This window comes from Pyrgilauda ruficollis, unplaced genomic scaffold (genome assembly GCF_017590135.1).
Source record: "Pyrgilauda ruficollis isolate IOZ18807 unplaced genomic scaffold, ASM1759013v1 scaffold50, whole genome shotgun sequence".
Classification (NCBI taxonomy): Eukaryota; Metazoa; Chordata; class Aves; order Passeriformes; family Passeridae; genus Pyrgilauda; species Pyrgilauda ruficollis.
The window spans coordinates 7,134,038-7,158,277 of record NW_024526600.1 but is presented as its reverse complement, the minus strand read 5'-3'; the positions used below and the strand labels follow the sequence as shown (position 1 = coordinate 7,158,277).

The 24,240-nt window shown below is 39.4% G+C and overlaps 1 protein-coding gene across 12 annotated transcripts in view; it reads right to left on the bottom strand.

Annotated features, from left to right (window-relative positions):
* The window catches only part of POU2F1 (POU class 2 homeobox 1), a 113,263-nt gene that overhangs the window by 58,814 nt on the left and 30,209 nt on the right, over window positions 1-24,240 (bottom strand). The window contains exon 1 of one of the 12 annotated variants that reach the window (XM_041480187.1): window positions 23,307-23,348. The exons of the other annotated variants lie outside the window; for them this stretch is intronic. The gene's annotated coding sequence lies outside the window, so the exon portion shown is untranslated. Of the gene's footprint in view, window positions 1-23,306; window positions 23,349-24,240 lie in introns of those variants that run through there. 12 annotated transcript variants of the gene reach the window in all.

Sequence of the window (24,240 nt, the reverse complement as noted above, 5' to 3'; positions counted from 1 at the left end):
CATTGTCAAGGCGACTGAAGCGTGAAAAGTTCCCCTTTTTGTAATAAAATAGAAACAAAGATTGCAGCTGGCAGTTTCCATAATGAAGCTTAATCAGTATGCGCCTGATTAGGGCCTTATGCAAATCTCCTCTCGTTAGCACAGCAGCCAGCACTTTGAAGTCCATGAACAATTCATTTGCAGAGTACACTGAAAGCGCTCCCTGCATAATTTAAATCACGGTATAAATATTTATCAGCTCATTTGCATATTAATTGGCAGTGCATGAAGGGAAAAATTATCTCCCGAGTGCCAGCATAATAATTAGGGAACAAAATGAATTTTCTTCCAATAGCTTGGCTTCTCAGCCCTGACTCAAGCACAGTACCACAGGGGATCAGGGAGGGGAAGAGACAGAGTTCTGTTCAAATGCCACTGAAATGACACGTACAAATTAGAAACAACTCTACAGACTTAAGCACCTTTAATCTTATTCCTGCTGGCAACAATAACATCAGTAATAAAGGGGATTTGGAAAAAGCTTTCCACACAATCCAAATAATCCCACGAAAACAATTAGCAAGGTAGAAGCTGAACACAAAGCTGTCAAGCTGGTGCTTGCACATCTGCGTGGAGTTTTCCACACACGAACACGCACTGTCTCAGCAAGGTCCCAGGCAGGGAAGAGAGTCCTGCCAGGGCAAGGAAGTGGCACGATTCCCTTTAAAAGGCTAAAGAGCTTGGTGATTCATTATCGGGTAATCCCTTTGCCACGGCCAACTTAACAGCAGTGGATATGTCAAGTATTGTGTAACATTTGACACCCATTAATCTATCCCGAGTGAAATCAAAATAGATTTAGTCTTTTGCTTTCCAGTGTCTTCCAAGAAAAAAACCAAAAATCTATTACTAATCCCTTCAAGCATGTACACAATATGGCTAAAGAAAGCTTATTTGCAGAGCTATGGTTTTTGAAAGGGGCACGTCACACCCACGTTGCATCTTTGAACCACTCAGTGATAACCAGAACGCGCTTGCTGCTGTGACCACAAAGTACACTGGAGCACTGCAGAACTGAGGAGAGGCTTTGGTCTATGGAGAAATCAATCTTCTTTTCCAAAAGTGGTCCACAGAAGTAAGTGGACTATCTATGAGGCTCTATTAAACCATTGCAAATAGCTTGTTTGCCACTCAAAAACTCATGTCCTAAACAGCAAGAACATTTATATAAAAGTTCAAGCATGATGCGGCCATCACAAAATTTATTACTCCATCTTCTGATAAGGAAAAGGTGGTATGAATATGCAGAAGATTACAGGGTTGAGCCACTCACTTCCAGGTGCTAATGTGAATTTAAAGAGTAAGTAGTTTTTCTCTTTTTTCCTTTAAAAATATTGTAGCTGTACTTTTCTTCTCCTCATTTCTCAAGAGAATTCAAGCACCACCTCTACAAACAAGAGGGAGTGAGAGAAAAGGGACTTCTCAATCATCCAGTACTGACTGGAATTTATTTCCACGCTTGACCTCTTCTTCTGTTCAGGTTCATATCTCTACTTAACACAAGATGTTCCCAGCTATATATTTAACATGAGTGATCTACACTTGAAAAAGATTGCAAGAAGAGAGGGAGAAGGTGCTCCCTACTACAGGGAGACAACTGCATGTGCTGAATAGGTTTTCCTAATACCTTGTTTCCAACCTGGTTTTCTACTCACTCACATGTCCCACTGAGACCTCTGAGGCACACATTCACGGTTCACAGACCTTCAGCAAACTTCACTCCTGCATTCATACTTTTGGAGTGCGCTGGGAGATAATCCGTTTGCTTTATCAGAAGAGCCTGGACACCAATGGTGTAACAAACCAGGCACTTGACAAAGCAAGTGGCTGAGCGGAGGCAGCAGCAGAGCAGGACAGCAGTGCTCTCCTCAAAGCAGGGGTGCTGGGCTGGTGGAACACAGGTGCAGCCCCGAGGGCGCAGGAAGTGACCGTTGGAATCGGGCATGCGTGTGGCCATGGCTGATCTGCCTCACAAACACCAACCCCCACACAAACCTTCGCTGGAGCTGTAACATCCACTAACAGCCTAACTGAAGTAAAAAATTATTGTTGTGTTGACCTGTCAAATTAACAACTGGCCAAAAAAAAAAGAAGACAAATAAACAAAAGCCCTACCCCAAACCAACCAGCCAACCAAAACCAAACACCACAAAAAACCCAAACCAGATGGTTCTTTCAGTGACCACTTCATTCTTTGACAATTTCATTATCTTACATTTATCTAAGTTCATAGAATCATAGAATGGTTTGGGTTGGAAGGGACCTTAATGATCAGGCAGCTCCAGCCCCTCGCCCTGGGCAGGGACGCCTTTCACTAGACCAGGTTGCTCAAAGACCCATCCAGCCTGTCATGAACACTTCCAGGGATGGGGCATCCACTTTTTGTTTTGCTCTGGTTTCTTCGTGTTTGTTTGTTTAAATATACCATTGATGGTCTTTTAATCTCTGCTCTAGTAGAGAAAGAAAATGTCTGGGGAGGAATGGTGCCTATCACTCTGCTCCAAAACAAGAGGTGGAATACATGAGTTTAATGTTCTCTTTAGGTTCTGCCACAACACTGCCCATTCTTTGCTTTATGGCTACTTATTAAAAGTTACTTAGCACCCTGAACTAAGGATATACCTCTGGTACTCATGTTTAAGCAAAACAGCACTCTGAGCTTTGCTCACAGTTTCATTTTTTATCCAAAGGCACCTCTCAGAAGAGAAAATGCTGCACCTTGTGACAAGTAAAAAGCTCGCCACATCCCATGAAACTACGGATATCTCAAAAATATCTGTATCTCTCTCCTCTTCAGCCAAGTCTACAGTTTTTACATTAATGATTTTCCCCCCATAATCCTATTCAAACTCTTCCTTAAAACCAAAGGAACTAACACAGAGCCAGCTATGACATAGGCGGATTTTCTTCAGCCAGACACTTTGGAACCTGCAGATAACATTTCAGGAGACTCTATCTCATTCACTTCTTTTTGTCACTTTCTATGTATTTTCCACACCATACCACTTTAAATTAATGTCTTTCTTTTGCAGTCTGCCCCACAAGTATGCCACTTACTTTATTCAGTTATAATGACAATACCTGATTCCTTAATAACTCTGTTTTTGGAAAGGGAATATCATTTTTACCAGTAGACTATGAAACTCTTGGGTTTTTTTATATGGATGTGTTTCCATATATTACTAAAATGTCATTTACTACATGCCCTCCATGACAGCTAAGAAATTTCTACTCCTATCCAGCTCAGTGACAAGCATGACCTTTGCAAACTTCAGGGCTCACTTTCTGATGAGATTACCCAATAAGCCAACTCATTACTTCCCTTTTAAACAGTGTACTTGGAGTGGAGTGCAAAGGAATACATACAAATGGAGTACAAAATGCAGGGAAAGGAAATACAGTATTAACTGCAACATCAGCATGCTGATTTCATTAGTGTATCAATGCTTAGGACATTTTACCTTGAAGGTACTACATTGTAACTCAAGACATTTCCAAGTCTCCATCCCACAACCCAACGAAACCCAACAAAAATTTCAACAAACAGAACTTCTATGTGTTATTTAAAAAATTGTAAAAATCACATACTTCAACAAAATAAACTGTTATTAAAGTTGGCACAATCCTCTTAGAGTAATTATGGACAGACAGCAGTCTGTTCATAGCTAGGGCTGCAAGCTAACTCTAATTTTAGCCACCACCTTTGACTGTGGCTAAGAAAATTGATTTTATCTGAAAATTGGTAAGTTTGCTCTGTAAGCCAAAAAGAGCAGTTGTGTGGAAAAGTCAAATAAAATTGGCCTAGTTTAGACTTACCAGCCATTAGGCAATTGCTATGAATTGGAATTTTAGTCTACATCTAATTTTACTTCTCACAAACTCAAATCATAACTATCCTTTAAAACTTTCAACCACATAAAACGCCTTTCAAAATTCCTTTGTGTACATTTTTGAAGGAAATTAAGCATGTGGAGAGCTAAGCAAGAATGCTAATTTATCTTATCAGTGCAGGACAGCGGATACTTGTAAGCACCTGATACATTAATATAAAAGGGTTTGTTTGTGGCTTTGGTTTTTTATGCAACTTATTTTTGTCCACAGAAGGTAGCAACTACCATGGATTAAGTCTTTTTTTTATAGGAAGAAAACTGTGTTGATGACAAATTTACAATACCACCACACAAGGAGGGAAGAAAAAAGGGGGACAGTGATACAATGAGAGAAATAAAATAAATACCCTCATTCAAAAAATACAGAATTAAAATGTCCACAAGCAAACAACCTTATTTGAAACTCACAGCTAGTTCTGCCACTCAGGTGTATCATCTGAACACTCTGCCCTACCCTCACTGCCTACAAGCCATGGAACATAAGAAAGCATCCATATTATATTTACATTAAAGTTTTTCTTCCATCCTTCAACAGCAAAGGATACAAATTCAGTGCAGTCAACGCCTGTTATCTAAGTAAATGTTATTGTCATAGCATTTACTTAGAAATTATGGAATATTTTGAAGAGCAGTAAACATCAGGTCTGTACATGTCCTGAATTAAGCTCTCCTGTTCCACTCATTATGTTTTTATGGACCATTTCATAATGGCTTGAGACTTTTTCTTTTGTGTTGTTTTTAGTGGTTTTTTGTTTATTTACATAAATCACAAGCACTGATTCCAGGAACTTAATTCAAAAACCAACCTGAAGTGTCACACCTTTGAAAACCAATTTGTGTTTAACTACCATGTTCCGCCTGCCATAGAGCTGTTGCACATTAGCACATTTTGTTGTCTTCAGGGCATTCACCTCCTTCCAATTTAACTTGAAGTTAGTATAGAAAATTAACAAATCATGCTGATTCCACCACACTTCAGGTATGGTGCAATACCACTACCTATCCATTGTTCTAGTAAACTTATATATGAAAAGCAATATGCAAACTTAAGCAGGATTTTTTTAAAAGCACACACAAAAATTTCTTAAAATGTGACTATTGTATGGGAAACACCTGGTTTGAATTTTTTTGTCCACTTATGTGGGTCTCATTCTCCTTTAAAATTATTGATTTGTAAAGTCCAAACCACTTCACACTGACAAGTATTAAGCAGCTTGGGTAGATGTATTTTATCTATTAGTTAACACCTCTTGTATTTTATTACAGGATTTGCATGCCTTACACTGCTTTTCAAAAAAGGACTGCAGGACAAAATAAAGTCTGAAAAGAAGACTGATGTGAAGTTACATGAACAAAACACAAGGGAGGGCTGGAGAACAAGATCAGCCAAACTTCAACATTTATCAGAATTAGGAAAAAAGGGACTTAAGGGTGCATGTCTATGTTATAGCAGTACTGAAAAAAAAAGAGGCCATATTACTTCCCCCCCCTCCCCAGCTTCCCCCCTCCCTCAGACAAAACCCAAAACCAACCTCATTAAAAGCTTGTAAGCTTTTTTGGATGCTGCATCTTGGGGCAGCTGGAGAACCTGGAGCACCATCAGGCACCAGCCCCATGAGGAATGGGGTGACCCCAAATTTGCCCTGGCAGGGAACACCAGCCAATCCCCATGTACCTCCTGGACCTAAGGTGGGGTCATTTGTTCCCACAAATGACATTTATGGGAACGTGTCTTCCTCACTATTCTACTGAAATCATGCACACGTTTGAATGGGAAAGGTAAATGCAGTTCATACTGCCAAAACACCAAGCAATGAAGGTAGTTTCAAATTGTTATTGCAATATACACTAAAAATATCAAATATTTCAGAAAAATAAATATTATCTAATACGCAAATCACAACACAACTGACTTGCCTTGACACAGAAGAGTATTTATGCCAAGCTCAAATATTGAACAGAAATATTTATTTAGCAGCTGTATGAATTATTACAGCCTGGAAGCATCACGATATGTGCATTCCAAAAAGCATTAATTTTGCCTCCCTGTGTCCACTCACATAACAGGGACAGGGCCTCAAAGCTTAAAAACATTATTTTCAAACTCACCTGTAAATCAAAACATAATGCCTCATGCCAACACGCTGTTTCCCTGTTCTCCACTTTGCCAAAGTAGCAATAACTAGTCTAGCTTGATGAACAGGGGCTCTACAAAGAAGAGACTAATTCAGTGTATGACTTAACCACACAGCACTGCTCAAATCCCAGAGCCTCCACACCACTTGTCATTAACTACACTACAGGTCACTCTCAAAATACATAAATCAAAGCCATGGTTTAAGCTTACAATGAGTCCTGCTGGAGCCAACTGGATTCATCAATATCAACAGTCCTGATAGTATTTAGCTCTAGTTAGCTAATTAGAGTGTTTGACAAACAAATTAATAGCAAAAAGCACATGCAAAATCTCTGCAGTTCATCCTGTGAATTGAAGTTGCACGGCTGTTGTGCCCACGCTTTGCAGGAACTGCTTTTGCTCTCTCTTCCTTAATAACTATCTCAAATCCAAGGAAGGATATTGCTTTAATGCCCTCAGCACACTGATCCAGACACTATTAACACCTGTAGGAACCACAAGACATGTCATGAGAATGCTTCTTTCTGAAGCTTAAATTATTTGATCTCAAAAGAGGAAAAGGCCAAATTCCAGACAAGCTGCTTTGTATGTTACAAATTGAACAAAAAATTGCCAGATGCAAGATCTGAAGAAAGAAGCAGTTATTCACACTGCAGACACTGATTCCATCCATCAGCACACATATCCAAGAATCTATCATTTTGCCTGTTCAGAGCTAACATAAGACTGTATTTGCTATCAGCCAGGAAAAAAAAAATACAGAGTGCTTGGGCATCTGGGTCTTTAATTTACAATAATTTAGGAACAGCAGAAAGTGACAACCACGGGATAAAGTACGACATACGTGAGCTTTTCCACGAGATGTTCACAAGCCTGGTTTTGCCCATTTTAGCACCTGTGCTATGCTAAAGCAGCAAAGGTATAGATCAGCTTTTCCAAGAAATAACCACAAGAAGGGTTTTACTAGAAACAATGAAGGGCAGCATGACTGACACCTGTGGCTGTGTTTGCAGAGGATTTTCTGGGAAGACATGCACATTGGATTTGCAGGCCCATGGACGCACCACTGAAGACAGGAATGCCTTTTTTATTTCTTCAGCAAATCAGAGAAGAGGTAAACTTTTGTACACTGCCTCGCTTTTTGTAACTTATTTTGATTGGAACTATTAGCTTGACAGGTGCAGAATCCTCTCAAAAGAAAAGAAAAATCACGATCTACTTAAAAATTACAGAATAAAAGAAGACAGTTGAAAAAATTAGGTCAAAAGGCCTAGCCAAAAATTTTCAAATGTGATGCTTAGAATACTCAAATTCTTAGTTTCCAATTCCTCAAAAAAACACAAGTCTCACATATGCATATTTCTTTTTTTTTCCACAGAGAAATCAAAAATTAAAACCAGGACACTTAATTTAGGGCCCTGTCAGTACCACAACCATGGGCCATCAATGTTGAGGCAGCAAAAAGCAGCATTGCTGCCCTGCTGCCTCCTACACTGCTACACAAGAGAGCTGGTCTGCCTTAAAACCGCTCCAACTGCAAAGAGAAATACCAACCCAAATCTGGTTTTTAATCCAAGAGGGAGAAATGTTTACCCTGGTGAAACACAAAGGCAGCAAGGACACAGAAACAAACAAATGGGAGAGATAGTTCCAGCAGGAATATTGCCTTAAAACTTTCACTGTCTACAGCTCCAGTCCACTCCTGTGTTATACACCCATCCTACGAATTCTGTCACGCAAAATGTGTGACAAACAGAAGAAATTAGAAATCAAAATCCCACAACAACTGTTTATTTCCTCTTTGGGACACTGACTCTCAGCACTAATGCTGACAACTTTCATCAAGTACATTCACATATGCACATACCCCACCAGTGCCACTCTGGAGAATATTCTGATTTCTGGTCTCACACAGGCCATTTCCATGCTCAAAAATGGAAATGTGATTCCTACACCACAAAATTTAACTACAGAATTACTTATTTTCATCAGATGCATTGAAGAAGGCATTAGAATTGCAAGGTTTTGAAAGTAAAGAAAATGAGTTGTTGACTGACAGAAGCAGCAGCAGAGTAACAAATACAATTATACAAATAAGTAGTTTAGCACAGACCCAGCTTAGAGCACTAAACCCCAAATTCAAGGAACTGCTCACATAAGAATTTAAAAATAACTACTAATAACCCTAAGATAGTAGACCAATCTACAGAAATTAAACAAGTACACCTCATAAATGTCTGAGACCTCTGTATAAAACCCCTGTAGGCTGATCTAGAGCATCAAGCCAGGCTGAAAACTGGAATTCTCAAGGGACACCACAGCTCTGGTGACATTAACAACAGATCAGAACTGAAGCTGTTTACAAGCAACCACACAATAACCCTCAGAATTTTTAAATATATATATATATACACACACACATATATATATTATATATAAACACATACATACTTTTTTACTTACGCATATTTTACATTTTATATAGAACATGTATATTATATTATAAACATATATGTAACAGGTTTATATTAGGGTTTTTTAAAATAGGGTAGTGTTCTCAGATTTTTCAAAGCTTCTAATCCTACTCCTCTGAAAACAGTTTACATGTTGTTTTCCTGCAGAAAGGTACCACAACAGTGCCAACCCAGTGGAAGAAATAACATAAAGAGCAAGTTAGCATACAGTGCTGTTTTCATCACTTTTGTCCAGTCTTGATCAAAAGGCAAGTTGCTGCAGTGAGAATGAACAAGCAAGAAAAAAAGTAAAGCCCCTAAGTGCCAGGATACCATCATCCCCAAAAATCCAGCCACGAACAGCCCAAGAGCTGCCAACTGACCACTGCTGCTGACTTGAATGAAAATCACTCCTCAGCCTTCTTAGGAAGTCAGTCACCACTGAAAGAAGAGCAATTCAGTATTCAGAAAAAACCCCTCAAGCTAAGCTCTCCAGCAACACTCAATATTGCACTGACATTTTAATACTGCACTGAGTTGATCTAACATGCCATTTTAAAAGAAGGACCTGTATTCCACATTGCTTTCACAATCCCTCACCATCACAGAGAGATTACTCATTAAAAATGCAGAGAAAGTTAGCAAATTCTATGGGATTTAACGAAGTCAGAGGCAATTAAAAAAAAAAAAAATCCTCTGTTACATTCCATTTCCAACAAGCCTCACAACACTGGTGAAATGCATGTAAAAAGGCTACAAAATTCAGAGCCCTGCATGAGCCTGCAAGAAGCGTGAATACGAGCATCTTTTCCATCCAATGTCACAGTCTCAAAATGACAAGCCCTTTTTTTCCTGCCTACCAGCGAGTCTACACTCCTCTTTTCTTCTTTTGAATTTTCCCCAAGTTAAATTGAATGCAAATAAGCCAGGTGTGGTCCCCAGAGCAGTAATCTGCAGATAGTCCCCACCGAGTTCCCATAGCAACTTGCACAGCTGGCCACAGGAAAGAGGTTGTATCTGCTTCATATTGGCTACAGAGTTTAAACACTCAGCAAGTGAAACACCAATTACTGCATCTTGTAAAGGAAACATCTACTAAAAAGCACATCCATTTTTCCTTGATTAACACAGGAAAATAAACCTCTGGATATGTTCCTAGTCCAGCAATTGCTCAGCATGTAAAGTGAGTATTTGTTATTTAGAAGAGGTGATGCCTGTGAAGGAAATGGTTTCTCTTTTCTGCTGCAAGGAACTGAAGTTTAAGAAACACTACAGCACTTGGAAAATGCCTGTCATTCTGTACCTTGCCATCAAGAAAAAACATAGCTGGAAGAGAAAAGTCAGAAACTCAAATCCTTCTGGACAAGTTATAACTTATAACACTTCCACAAGACAGTACCTCTCTGACAAGTGCTTTGTAATATTTCAAATTTTACTGTACTCTTACACTGAGACTTCGAAAGCTGATACAGAAAGAGTCCAGAGTTACTGTGACTGACAAACAGCTGTTGATTCCATACAAAACCTGCCCTTTGTTCCTTACCTACAAACACAGATCCCTCCTTCTATTAATTCCATGCCTTTCTGCATCCTGCACACACAGCTCTCTACTTTAGCCTGCAGCTCTTCACCCCAGCCTTCTCACTGTTTCCAAACCATTTCCATACCATTTCTCACCAAATCCATACCAGCTGGCTAAACAACCAGGGAGAAGGCACTGGGGCTGGTTTGGAACCAGGGGAGGACTGACTGGCCACACACGTATGTACTGGATGGTCAACCCACCAGAAAAGCCATACAGATAAGGACCAGGCTTTCCCTGCTTTTCCTTTGGCACAGCCACAAAGAAGAAATCTCTCCTTTCCTCAGACTGAGGTTTCAGGTAAGAACAAGGCTTAGGGGAAAGGATGGGCCCAAGTATCCCTGCTAATATCCTATGGCTCTTGGGAAGCAGGAACACAGCTGGTACCTAAGACACTGCTCATCCTTTCCCACTCCCAATTACAAATCAAAGACTTTTTGGGGCAGAGGATGTTGCTAAACATGAAGTAACCTCAACAGATTTTTCTCTGCCATGAATCTGCACTAACATCCCATTGAAGCCCTGCGAACTTTGAGGAATCAGCCTGCAGCAAGGAGTCCTACAGTCTAGGCATACAATAAACAACACCCTTTTCTATTTTGCTTTGAATCTGTCTTCTTCTGTAGCACCATTCTAATGTCCCCTACTTCTTGCACAGTAAGAGTCCATGAACTGTAAGCTTCTATTCCCCCTCCATGACACTTCACTGACTTCTGCCATATCCCCCCTTAGCTCTGTCTTCCAGGATGGTAACAGTCTACACAGTTGTCCATTAAATGTGAATGGATTACATAAAAGAATTCTTAATGCTGTTTTTCTACATATTTTTTTAATGTCTAAGGAGGAGAGCTGCACAGTCTAGCATCTAAGAGAAAGAAGCACTAATGGATTGTGGCACAATGCTATTTTTTCTTATATTGCTTTGCACTCTGATCTTATCTTGTTAAGTCCTAGCATTTGATTGGCTTTTTGACTACTTGTTGAGCATGACAATACAGCAGCTATTTCCATGAAAAATTGTAACATAAAAGATCTCATACATTAGGAGTATTATATTAGCATTAGGAGTCCCTATATTAACTCAGGCACATAAACTCAGACCTTATCTCTTGTTCAACAGGAACTTAGTATCATTGAAACATCTGTTCAATTTGGTTAAAATTGGACAACTGCTTTTGAGGGAGAGTGGAAAGGAAAAGTCAGAAAGACATAACACAAACCTCTCTTTCCTTTGGAAATCTGGTTAAGTAAAAATAACATGATGCTTATCAGCCCTCAAAAGAGCAGGAGGTTGGTAAGAAACAGCCTCAGTATCAGTCACTCCTGTTTGTGCTGACCTTACAAAATGTCTGTCCTTGTACCTGGCATAACCATCTCTCAGTGATCCCTATTCTTCAAGGAGGGCATGGCAAGCCTACCCAGGAGCATTCAGCCTGTAACTTCACAAGAGGCCACCACCATTATGCCACTTGTCCCACATGAGAATGTACATTTTAGGAAAGGGGAGATAAAAACAAACAGGAGCAGTTCAATGTGCATACTGGACATTAGCTATAAATTTCATTCCCCCATAACATATACAAGACACCATACAAATGTGAGCTCTTCCCATTATTCCACCTGTGGGAACTAACTTGAATCCATCACTAACTTGAAAGCTGCTCATTTGCTTAAGTACTTTCAGTTTTCTTCTCTACCTTTTCTGCCTTCCAGACTTCTTTTCTTTTTCTAATCAGCAGCACTTCAAAGAAACAGCTGAGCTGGTGGCATTAAAATGACCAGAGAAACACACAAAGCTTTAGCAGAGCACAACCACTGAGCAAGAGAAACATGCCATTTAGTGTTAAAAATGATGGCTGTAAGCCCACTCAGTTGGGGGAAAAAGAAAAAATCACAATTCATTAGAAGGAAGAAAAAAATAGTATTCCCCTATACACCTGGCATAATTTGCACTTTAAGAACCACACCATATTAACATTGACAGTCCACTGCATATTAATAAAAGCCAAAGACTTAAAAACTGAAGGCACTCAGTCTGTATTTCAAACCAGTAAATTTGCACATTCTACAGGAAGAAATAAAAGGGGCATACAACTGGCAGAGTCTGGAACCTGAGAGGCTAAAAAATTGAGAGATTTTACACTGAAAGTGAACATGCAATTTTGAAAGAATTAGTAGTAATACCATCTAATACTGGTATAACAAATAAATATTTAATGTCAGGTGTTAAGGAGGAGACACTCTAAATGCAAATTTACCCAAGCACACACACACACGTGCTCTCTGCTCTCACTCATATGTAGCCCTTACACCAACAAAGAGGCAAGTTTTATACATCTCAAAAATATAGAAGATTTAAGTACATATTGATTCTGTCCTCTACAGCTCTTATCTCTGTTGTGGTTTCTTTCATGATATTTGCTGCATTCTGAGGAAAAACTTGCACTGAAATTGCCCATATGCAATTCAAATGTCATTTGACCAACTCTCCATGGTACTTGCTTATGAACAGCTTAAATACGGGATGGAGAGGAAGGGAGAAGGTAATAGGGAAGAGTGAACGTTTTGCCTTCTGATGAGATCTGGAGACAAACACAACATTTCTGTAATAAAGGAGGCCATCGAGCACCTCCTGTGTAACTTCAGCCTCAACTTGCAGGTGATGGATGGGATTAAGAACAGTCTCATTAACACACTCTAATAGACAGAGCTATAAACCATTTTCTTAGCTTCAGCTGTTAACTGGCACTTCATTTTTTATAAGGTATGCCCTAGTACTGAAATCACCAGCATCAGTTTCCAGTAACTGGATCTTACTGTGCACCTTGGGCTGGTTAAAGAGGCTCCCTTAACCATAAGACCCCTTACACTCAGTGAGCAAGTCACTGTTCACTAGGTCAAACTTGGTGTAACCAAAAATTCTGAATTTTAAATTCAGTTTGACAGGCTTTTCACATTCTGAATCCATCACATCTCTGGCTTTGTTAGCAACTCTCCTGATGTTACAAATTTCCTAGCAGCACCATAAGGTCAGACTCAACCATATTTGTAACTCAAGTGTTGTGTTATCATAGGTATTGCCTCACTCCAAAAGCCATTTCCTGACTCTAATTCATCACGATTCAACTCATTTTTAGAGCGCATGTGTTTCAGAGCACAAGCTCCTCTACCAAAAGTGAAACCTACATCTTTTTTTGCTAGGTGTTTAGCAGACACTCTATTCAGCTGAATTAAAATACATGGGTAAGTTCCCAGAAAAAAAACTGGTGACTTAGACCTCTTTGGGGTAATGGATCTGATAGCAGCAACTCCACCAATATTTGCATCCAATGAAAACTTCACAACTAAAGCTTCCATACTTCTTCCTGATCACTGGCAGATACGGAAAGCGCTTGTTGAAAAAAAAGACACAGCCAGTAGATTTTGACTTTCCATTAACAACTGTATTGAAATTTTTCAGTTGTCCTGTCCTTAATCCTTTTAGTATGTGTTACTATTGATTTTGTATCACTTTAATTTGGTAATCAATGAAGTAAGCCATTCTAAATCAGATACATTATAAAAGAGTGCATTTTATCAATACAATTACAAAACAGAGCTTTAATCTTAACAAGAACTGAAAAGGCTTACAGCAAATTCATCTGAAAAGACTTTCTCTCCTACCCCAGAAAATTGTATGAATTGACATTAGATTATTTTTATTGACCAAAAATTGTCTATCAGCAAATAAAATTATCTAGTTACTCAAGCGAGTGCAACTGACCTCCAGCTTTTAAAATAAAACTGCCCCATTTTTTGACATTATTGACTCACTCATTTTTCCACCCTCTCTGCAGCTTCCTTAGTGACTTAAGATTTACCAACATCAACAAACACACAAAATCAACAAATTAGAGAGGTTTTTTCCCAGTCAGTCTAAACTACTAAATGCAAGCTGCCTTGTCTCACAGATTTTAGAAAACCAACTCTTACAGTCTCTCCAGCATTCCTCTTCCTCCCCACTCCCACTTAACTTTGAGAATGGCATTTTCTCCCCATTTTTACGAAACACTCAAAGCCACTCAAAAGCAGGTGAGCAGGTGGTGATCTGTGTAAGAACAGAGGTCCTCACCCTTCTGCACATTTCAGAAAGTGTCCAAGGACTACAACTCCATAGGCTGGTCAGTCAGCCTAACAACTGTCTCTCACCGAAGAGGGAAGTGGAAATTCCATTATTTCCTCTATTTTGGGGGCTTGGTGTGGCTTTTTGGCACTACTTTATCAGGCCATAGAGGTGTCTAAGTAGTGCAGAAGTTGATAAATGGGGAGAAGGGGGAGGGAGAGGTGCTGCTGTGGTGGCTCACTTTGGCTCTCTCTACCTGCAGAGACATTCATCCACCATCGTGCAATCACAGCAAGTGTTGTATGCAAATTTTGAAATAAAGGCATTCACTGGTATTACTTGAGCTTTATCAGCTTGCTAAACACCATCAGGAAAAATAGACCAGGGTATTCCAAGCAATTCCTTGGGTACTTGTATTTCATTAGCTTGAGAAAGGTAATTGCACATGACTACATCAGACAGTGCTTCCCAAGCCATGCCACTGCCTCTCCTCCTTATTTGCTAACCAGGACATGACCACTGTGGAGAGAAAAAAACAGACTGCTATTTCAGAAGGAGAGTACAGAGAGCAAAGTGACAAAGCTGGAGCTGGAATCCTCCTAAACCAGCAGAAAAACATTGAAGACCAGACCTCCATTTCGGCTCCATCAGGAGCAGGGAAGCTGTTTAAGGTATTTATTATGATTATTCTTCAATAGCAGAGTATGGACAGCTACCCATCTGTCAAGCAGCTTTTGCTGATGGATAGTAGATACCCAGTAGCAGAGGTACAATTTTAAATAAGTCATTTGAGTTTATTCTTTCATTTCCCTCATTTTTGTGTTTAAATACCAGCCATCAGTACTTGTCCATTCACCATAAGCTGTTCTCTCAGAGATTGTTTGGCTGCAAGAGTCAACAGGCAAACTACAACATCAGGAAGTCTCTTCAAACAGTATTCCTCATAATTCCTCTTTCATATTTTACTTCACTATGGAAGTTCCAAATCCTACAGTATTACTTCAGCTGACAACTAATCTACCCTATGTGTGCAATGAATCATTAGTTTGCCTATTAAATTAACAATCAAATTAATGATTAATTTATTAGGGGTTTTGTCCTGCTAATTACAGAAACATATGTATCACACTATAAAGACCCTTTTTATTGCTGCTGAGATCATCTTATTTGGTTTGAGATCACCTTATTTTTAACTTTTTTTTTTAATTATCATACTTGAAATCAGACATACCTTCAGTTCTCAATCATGTGCCCAATATTTTAGCCGAATTTTTAAACCTCCCCAGCACCAATTTGATGTCCAACATGCTCCTCACTTAGAAATTTCACCACACACCCCCACTGCAAATAATCACCCTTGCCATTTCTTTGTCAGGTTTCTGATTACACTTTGTTGGTGGCAGACCCTGGCCTTTCTCCAGAGGCTCTCTCTCCTGGAAAGACATCTCGTGCACAACTAAATTTAAACTTTGCTTCCCTACGCATTTGCTTCCAACTACACATTTCTATTCAAATCAACAGACAGCATCTGTTTAAGTGGTCATAAGAATTGTTGCAAAGAGATGAACTGCTGAACCTAAAACTTGCCTGATATATGATTAATATGAGGTACAAGAAACCTCACAGTGGACACCCATGGAATAGCCCACTTACCAGAGAAGTTTCTTCCTAATCCCCTTTGGTTAGCACTTTATTTGTTCCCTGTTGTATAATGGTTTTTCAATTCTTTACAAAGGCTTTACAAAGCCTTCATTTAACCTAGCATAATGTACTGTAAATGAATAATCCCTTTTCTTTCCTGATCCTGTTAATCTTTTGGCCTCCGTTACATCTCACAGCAGTGAGATGCAAATGTTAATTATGCAAAAGTATAAGATCTGTATTTTGATTTCCATCTGTCCAATACAAGTCCAGAACAAGACACAGATAACTGAGTGCTTTCCTATCACCATGGGAACATGATTGCCAGGAACATACCAAGAACGTCTCATATTGACTCTCAGAAGCCCCAGTCAAGTACCTTCTATCCATCAGAGCCTCCTTTATCTCCTTTGTTGATTCATATTTTTCACAAACCCCTGATTATTCTCACTGTAACTCAGTCTTCCTCAGGACTGCAGAAACATTGTCTTACTCACATAACATCTCCCTCTTGTTTGCATCATGTATGTCAATTATCCCATCTACAAAACGTCTACACAGGTAGATATAGAAGTAGTTGAAACATTTTATTAATGTGACAGTGAAAACAACCAAAGTTGACAAAGTTGTAGGGCAATCCCCTTTTCCCCTGGCCACCCCTCCCATGGGGTCACACCAGCATTCAACTCACCCCATGGCTGGCATGATTAGCCCACAGAACTGGGCATCAGAAAATTAACCCTCCTGAAAAACAGTTCTGGCAGCTCAGCTCCCAGCCTGGATGCCTGCAAAATCAGACAAGCCCAGCAGAGAGCAAATGCCATTGAGGGTAGGACCAAGCAGAATCAATCTAGTTTGGTTTGAACTGTTTAAACCACAGCCTCACAATACTTTTAGATTTTATAACAAAGTCAATCTTATGACTGTCCAGCACTGAAAAAGAAAAGCTTCATTTTCTTTTTATCCCCCAGTCACAAGTTGGCTCTCCCTCTTCCCCCACACTGCCCTCCCTTAGGTGCTCACCTAACCAGAGGGGGAGACAATTTTAGTTGGCAGTCCAGAAGAAAACTAACTTCATAAAAAACTAACGGAAAATTTGTTTCCTTTCAAGTTAAATTAGCTATGCGTGGTAACCAAAGACTGAAAACAGATACAAGGACAGAGGCTGAATCATGAAGGAGTGGGAAAGCAAAGAGAACTGCCCTGTCCTTCCAGTGGCAGGAAACTTAAAAAGGTTTGCCACAGCTTCAGCATGAAGAGCCAGGGTACAGCGATGTGATGGCTTAGCACTGCTGGAAGAAGGCCACACTCCACACTTGGATTTCCCACCATTTTTGGCTACACTGTGCTGGCTTTGTCACTACACCCCTCCAGAAGGGTATGTAACTGGTTAGAACAGTAGAAGACTTTCCAAAGGAAGAAGAGTAAATACATGATAACGAAGCTGAAGGTAAGGAGCAAGGGCAGTCCCATTTCAGCTTCAGAGAGCTGTTAAATTGGCTTAGCCAAGCTTGGAACCACAACTTAATATAGACATTTCTGTTTCAGAGAGAGATGTATTTTTATACTGTAAAGCACCTAAAAAGAGTTGTAATCAGATATACACATAGAGGACTCACTCAAGTCGTCATCATTACTGCTCTTCTCCAGTACATTAGTGAGTGTAACATATTAGCTTTCCCCTTAAATAAAGCATTCAACTGTGACCACCCTAAAGTCTTACACTGCCTACATTTGCACCTTTATGTTCTCAGCTTCCTTCAAATACAAAGCAATGTACAAAATGCAATGCATCAGGCAAGGTCAAGAGAAACCTACTGAAACTGTAGCCTCAGAATCAGGACATGCTTTGAGTCAACAGTGACTCAAGACATCCAATGCAGTACTCATCGCTGAGAATTAGATTTTGTTCAACAGTTCACAGTTAAGCATGTTAAAAATTAGTTGATAGACTGCTGTGACTGAAAAATACCAAGGCTGAATTCTATCAACTGTCTTACCAGCAACAGAGAGTGAAAAGATACCCATAAACCCTCCATTTTTTCCAGGTGCTTCTAATACTTGCCCTGCTAATGAAGAACAAGACAGAGCCGACCATACCATAAACAAATTTATTTTGGACTGAACTAGTATGTGATATGTGTAATAGTCTAATGGAGAAAATTCACAGAAAAAAAAGCTGGCAGAGCACTGCTCAATTTTAGTTTTCTTTAGTATCTCAATCCATTTAGACACTACCTGCTTTCTCAGAACAGAAACTTCCAAGAAAACATAGTGAATTGATACTGTTTTCATATCTCAGTTAGAAGTTAGCCAAAGCTTTCTTTCCTTTCCAAGCAACACAAGATATAAATGTTATTAGAATACAGATAGTGGCAATGTAATTCACTGGGCATCAAAACTACTAAAGGTTCTTTCCTGAATTGTTTGCATCTTGCAATTGTGGTATTTTGGAAATTTTTTAACCAGATTATTAAAGCAAGAGTTTGGCCCTCTTGGTAGGCACACCACAGAATCAAGCTACAAAAAGCTGTTCTGCACACTCATTTCCAGAAAAGCTAAAAATCTGTGTTACCTCAGAACAAGAATTGACGTGGCAGCGAATCTACCTTTTTGGCAAGCACTTCTTTTGGCAATCATGTCCTCTGAACCCAATCCTGTGTCTGCCCTGTTCCAGCCCTACCCTACACCCTCAGTTTCACCAGTACAATCATTTGTACAGTGTCCCACAAACAGAGTCAAAAATTGACAGAGATTAAAAGTAACTGTACAGTTCACCATACAAAAGACTTGTTCTACCTTAAGGTTATTTTATTTATATATATATATATATATGATAGATTAAAGATAGATTTCTCTGATTTACTGAACTTCTGCAATAAGCATGTTTATAAAGAGCACTTCTCTGCATTAATTTTCCAAGAATTGATGGACACATATTCTTAATGAATTCTTTCCTTTCATGTGAATGGTAGCAGTTTCCTGTACCTGCCCATTTACTGGGGAATCTCTAAGAAAGCAGTCTCCCTGAGACTTCCACGCCACTGAAAAATGTAACCAACTGGACAGTGGATGTAAAAAAATGACAAGAAATGGAATTAACATTCAGCTCAACCTAATAATCTCCATGTTTTTTGGAAAACAGGGTTAAACATCCCCCTACCCAAAAACTCCTGCCACCTTTCGAGGTTTAATAAAGCTTAGAGACTTTTTGTATAAAAATCTAATTTAGAGCTTGTAAATAGGTTAACAAACAACAAAAGTATATTACCAAACAAAGAAAATATGGCCTTTTGTCAGTACCTCATCTTTTTCCCTGCCACCCAGAAAGTATGTAAAGGTGTGTTTAATCTCCTCTTAAATATCTCTTTCTGTTCTCTTCCATTCTGTAGCACGCTGTGTTTATTTCCTAGCCTCTCACCCTTAACTTGAGGGACAGGCTATTCTCTTAAATCCACCTTATTAGCTTCACAAATGCACGGTACACCAAGGTCAAGGTATAAGGCAAAAAATCCTAGGGCTCAAAGCAGGTACAAAGAGTGGAAATGCTTGAAATAAGGACTGAAACAGTACATGCTCTAGGAGGGCATGCCTCAAAGAGCCAGATTCACACAAAGGGGAAAAGAAAATGTTGCGCTCCAATTTAATCAAAATCCACTGGACACAACAGCTGACTCTGCAGCCCTGGTGACCTGAAGAGTAATTTTATTAGTTATACGGAAATATCCATTTTCAAGTTCCAACTGCTGCTCGTCTCTACTTCCCCAGCTCGCCCATGAAGAGGAGAAAATTCACACAAGCAGCATTTTTTACAGGTTCCTCCTCAAGGAACACTGAAATAGAATAAGGGAGTTCCCTCCCTTTATTTGGAACTACACTCTTTTAAAATAGCACATGCTGAAATGCAATAGATTTATTTTAACTTTAAAGCAGCACTGGCATTTGGAACTTCTACGCACATAAGCTCAAAACATCTGAAAAAACAATACTGGAAACTTCAGCACACATATTTTCTTAAAATCCAGATTTTGGTACAGTTTACATAAATTTATAGCAGGTGTAGAGTAGGCAAAGCTGTCCCATAATGCTTTAAGTATCTGCTGAACAATTGTGTTCAATTGTGTTCCATTTTCACCACAAAAATACAGTTGTTATCTCCGAGAGCAGACATTGTGCTGCATATTTTACGCACTGATAAATGTTAAAAAACATTTTTGTTATTTTAATAGCATTTTGCCATTTCCATACTTTCAACTTGTGTCTTTAGTCGTGGCTTCCCTAGGAAGAAAAACAAGAACATGAACGTGGTGCTGCTTTCTCGTGTAACACCTAAAGAGGTTCTGCTACCTGCAAGTCCTATTAACTTTACTCAGACCAGTAAAGCTGTTCAGCAGCAGAGGCACCTCACAGCTGACTGGTACCAAAGCAACACAAACACTGTATAATACACATTTGGTTTGTACTTGGAAAATCGTTTGCCATTACACGAGCTTGATTCTTGTATTACAAAGAACTTCAGTTTTACAGCTATGAATGGCATAAATCACTATGCCAGCCAAAAAGCCCTTGATTTCTTAAAAATTAAACATGAAAAAAAAAGTGAACATTTAAAGCTCTCCCCTTCTTAATGAACAGAAATGCAACAGAAAACAACTGAATAACTCATACAGCAAAAGCACAGCCACATTCTCTCCATGAAACAAAGGAGAACTGAGTACCCCAGCCTTCACTAGATTAATTATTTCTCTACACTTGCCTTGTGCAAACTCCAGCTTGCTTTGAACCCAAGACCTTTATGGCTCAAGTCCCAGGAGATGCTGAGAAGGTGTTCTCAGTGGAGCAAACTTTTCCAGACAAATCACATTCTGATTCGAGAGAATTCATTTCTTTTGGCCTTTGGGGGAACACTGCAGGTCCCACGTATTTGTTCAAGTCTTTACCTAGCAGGAGCAGAATCCCTTCTAGGCTTTGTCAGGTTCATGCTGATCTTGCAACATCTGGCTGTGTACAGCCACACTGTTCACATATTTTTAATTCTGTACAAGTAATTTTAACCCAATCTTTAAAAGAACACTGTTTTCCAGATCTTTAAAACAGGCATTTAAGAGAAACCTTCAAGTAATACTGTGTCAATAACACACAGTTAAATTATAATACAGTGAACAACAAAGAAACAGTTGATTAGTATTAAACAAGCATTTACATCTAGAAAGTTACAATAAGATAAAGCTTAAGAGATGGGAATGAAATGCTGTGTAGGCATATGAACCACTTAAAATATTGAAAATAAAATCACAGGATAGGAAAGGCACTGTAAGTGGCACAAACCCAACTTTTATACATATGAAATATTATCTTTAAGGATTTTTTTTAAAGGAGTAAAGTAAAAAAAAAAAACAAACCCAAAAAAGACTCCAGAGGATGACAAAGAAATCAATTTAAGAGCAGCTCTTCCATTCTGAACAGCCACAAATATTTCCAGCACCTACACCATAACTGCTCACGTAATTAATTCAGCGTAGCAGTCAGAAACAGTGGCGCTGAGACAGCCACAGTTCAGCAGCCCACACTTGGCTGTAAGGAAATTTTTCCTGAAGACAGATGCCACCCGGAGGAACCAAACCAGAAAAACAATCGGCTGCCTGACCAGAGGCAAGGCAAGGAGAGATTACAACTGCGAGTCTCTCTCCTCCGGAGACTCCCAGCCTGTGTCCGCAGAACAAACCCGCACAGCCAACAGCAGCAGCAATTTTCCTGAGGAAGACAAAGCAAAGCCGCACTCTGGCTACGAGGCAAGCAAAAGGAAAAGCAGACTGGCCTCAGAAAGGGCTTCTGTGCTTCTTCTAACGCCAAGCACAACCATGGACACCACTTTTCAGCTGCCAAGGATCACACGAGCCTTCAGCGTGCACTCCTAAAACAGACTCAAGAGCTGATAAGCAGCCACACACATGACAGCTTCATTTCCCTTCTACTTCCTTAAAATCCATGTTAATTTGCACTGGGACATGTAGATCTATCTGGAACAGTAATTAGTTCTGTTAATTAAGCTCTCCAAGTATGGATATGGAAGATATCCATGAGACTTTAACGTAAAATTGAGTACTGCAGGGCTGCTCTCCTCCAATGTGGGTACTCTGCCCAGAAACTGAATCTGGGATCAGAGTGCTTAATCCTAGAAGGCAAATTTCATACAATAGCTCTGAAGTGAAAAAGCCATTTACACAACTCTCTAGACCTCACCAAGAATACTCACAGTTGTTTCTACACTATATTACAATATATGCTCATATAAGTTTGTAGGTATCTCAGAAAAAAATCAGGGGAGTGGTCCCTAAATCTAAACCATGGAGAACAGGTAAGCGTAGATCCCTCACATCTCTCTAGGTGACATTGCAGGGCTACATTTTATGAAGTCCTCCAGATCTAAAATCTTCACCTGAGAATGGATCTTCCCCAACTTGAATGCTACACACACATCCAAAAATCAACGCAACACACTCCTTATCCAAAAATTATATACAAAAAGAACAAAGGCCAGGTCTCCAGCAGCATGAGTTACTGTGTGTCAGTGGCGTGTGCTGTGTGCTTGCAGCTGTACAAAATCATTCAGAATAATTTAGATTAGCCTTCAGAATAATTTAGATGTCCTTCAGAGCAAGTGGTTACCATAAGGTCACTCTCATGTAAATTCCTGTCTCCTCTCCTCTAATGGCCAGTCAGCGTAGGCCATACCATCATGGTAAAACAGGTCATCATTTCCTAAACCACTACAGCCTGAGAAATTCACCCAACAGAGAAAACTCTTTACTGAATGTGGTTGAATGGATTTTGCCATTCAACCAATTTCTGATTCATTCAACATTTTGTTTAGCCCCTAGAAAAGAAAACATCAAGTGTCAGTATGCAAAATCTCCTACTGCAGAGGAAGGGTAATACATTTTCAAAGTTTTACTCACTGTTCAAAATTCAACATACAACACAATCTTTTTTGCACAAGTTTCCATTTTATGTTGCTGCCTGAAAAAAATGCTAAATACAAGAAGCAAGCAACAAAAACATAAAAAGAATAATCTCTGTATTATAACCTAAAGCAAGCTAGTAAAAAAAGAGCATGTGCCAGTGGCAGAGAACTCAGAAGGCATACTACAACCTGAAGTACAAGGAGTCTTGCTTACTGTTGTCTGCAAATGAAAGAATATAAGAGCAGAAAATTTTATTTACCTCAAGAGATTTTACATTTTGTGTGATGAAGATGAGAGTAGTTACACAGCTTCAAGGCTCTACTAAGAATCTAGTAAGAAATATTAGTCCTTGGGGAATAAACAGATGATGTACTGAACCTCTTATCCTGGATTTACACTGTGAATATGACTATTCAATGATTACAATAACCAACCTTACATTTCAGAGCTCTGCTAAGCCTTTCCTCAACGTCTAGGAGTTCAAAATTAAGACAAACCTGAGAAAATTCCAGCAGCATCAGTGCCAAAGAAATAAAATCATTCTGAAGACATCCTCATTTCTTTAAAATGTTCAGCTTATTTCAAGAGTAGCAATCTAAGTGTTTTTCATTGTGCAGTGTTTCCAAGGCACTAGGTACTATTCTCACAAATTTGCAGTTCCTATGTAAGGAAGGAACAGTTTTGAATAATTAAAACTAAGCCTCTTGCTAAAACATTCTTTCATTACTTATTTCAACAAGTCTTCAATGGAAGCCACCAAAATTTTAGGTCTACTATGTCACTGGTCTTTATACAGAAATTGTCAAGTGAAGCTCAAAATTCAGACTGTGAGTCTGTTTTCTGCAGACATACAATTGAAAATTCCCAATGTTCTCTTTCAGGTGAATATTACATATTCTTAAAGAAAAAGTATGAGGAACAATAATCTGATGGAATTCAATAAAAGGTACCTACAAGACATGCCTGGGAAAATCATTTTACTACTGCTGAAAGGAATACACAAAGCTGACACTCACTTTTTATTGTGTGGGTAAAGTTGATTTATATTTCAGCTCTTATTCATCCTCATAGAAATTCCAAGTAGTATTAAAATCATGTTACTTAATTGCATGACATTGCTCTCTTCTCCCAGAAAACCAGCAACCAGACTAAGGGACAGACACAGCCTTGAGCTGCACCAGGGGGAGTTTTAGGCTGGACACAATGAAGGTGTTCCTGACAGAAAGAGGGACAGGGCATTGGAGTGGGCTGTTGGAGTCACCATCCCTGGAGGTACTTAAGAAAAGACTGGATGTGGCATTCAGTGCCATGGGGGTGGTTAGGCCATAGGTGGGACTCAAGGATCTCAAAGGTTTTTCCAACCTCATTAATTCTGTGATTCTGTGCAACACAGCCCCACCTCCCTCACAAAGTCCTCCTCTTACTCTGCCC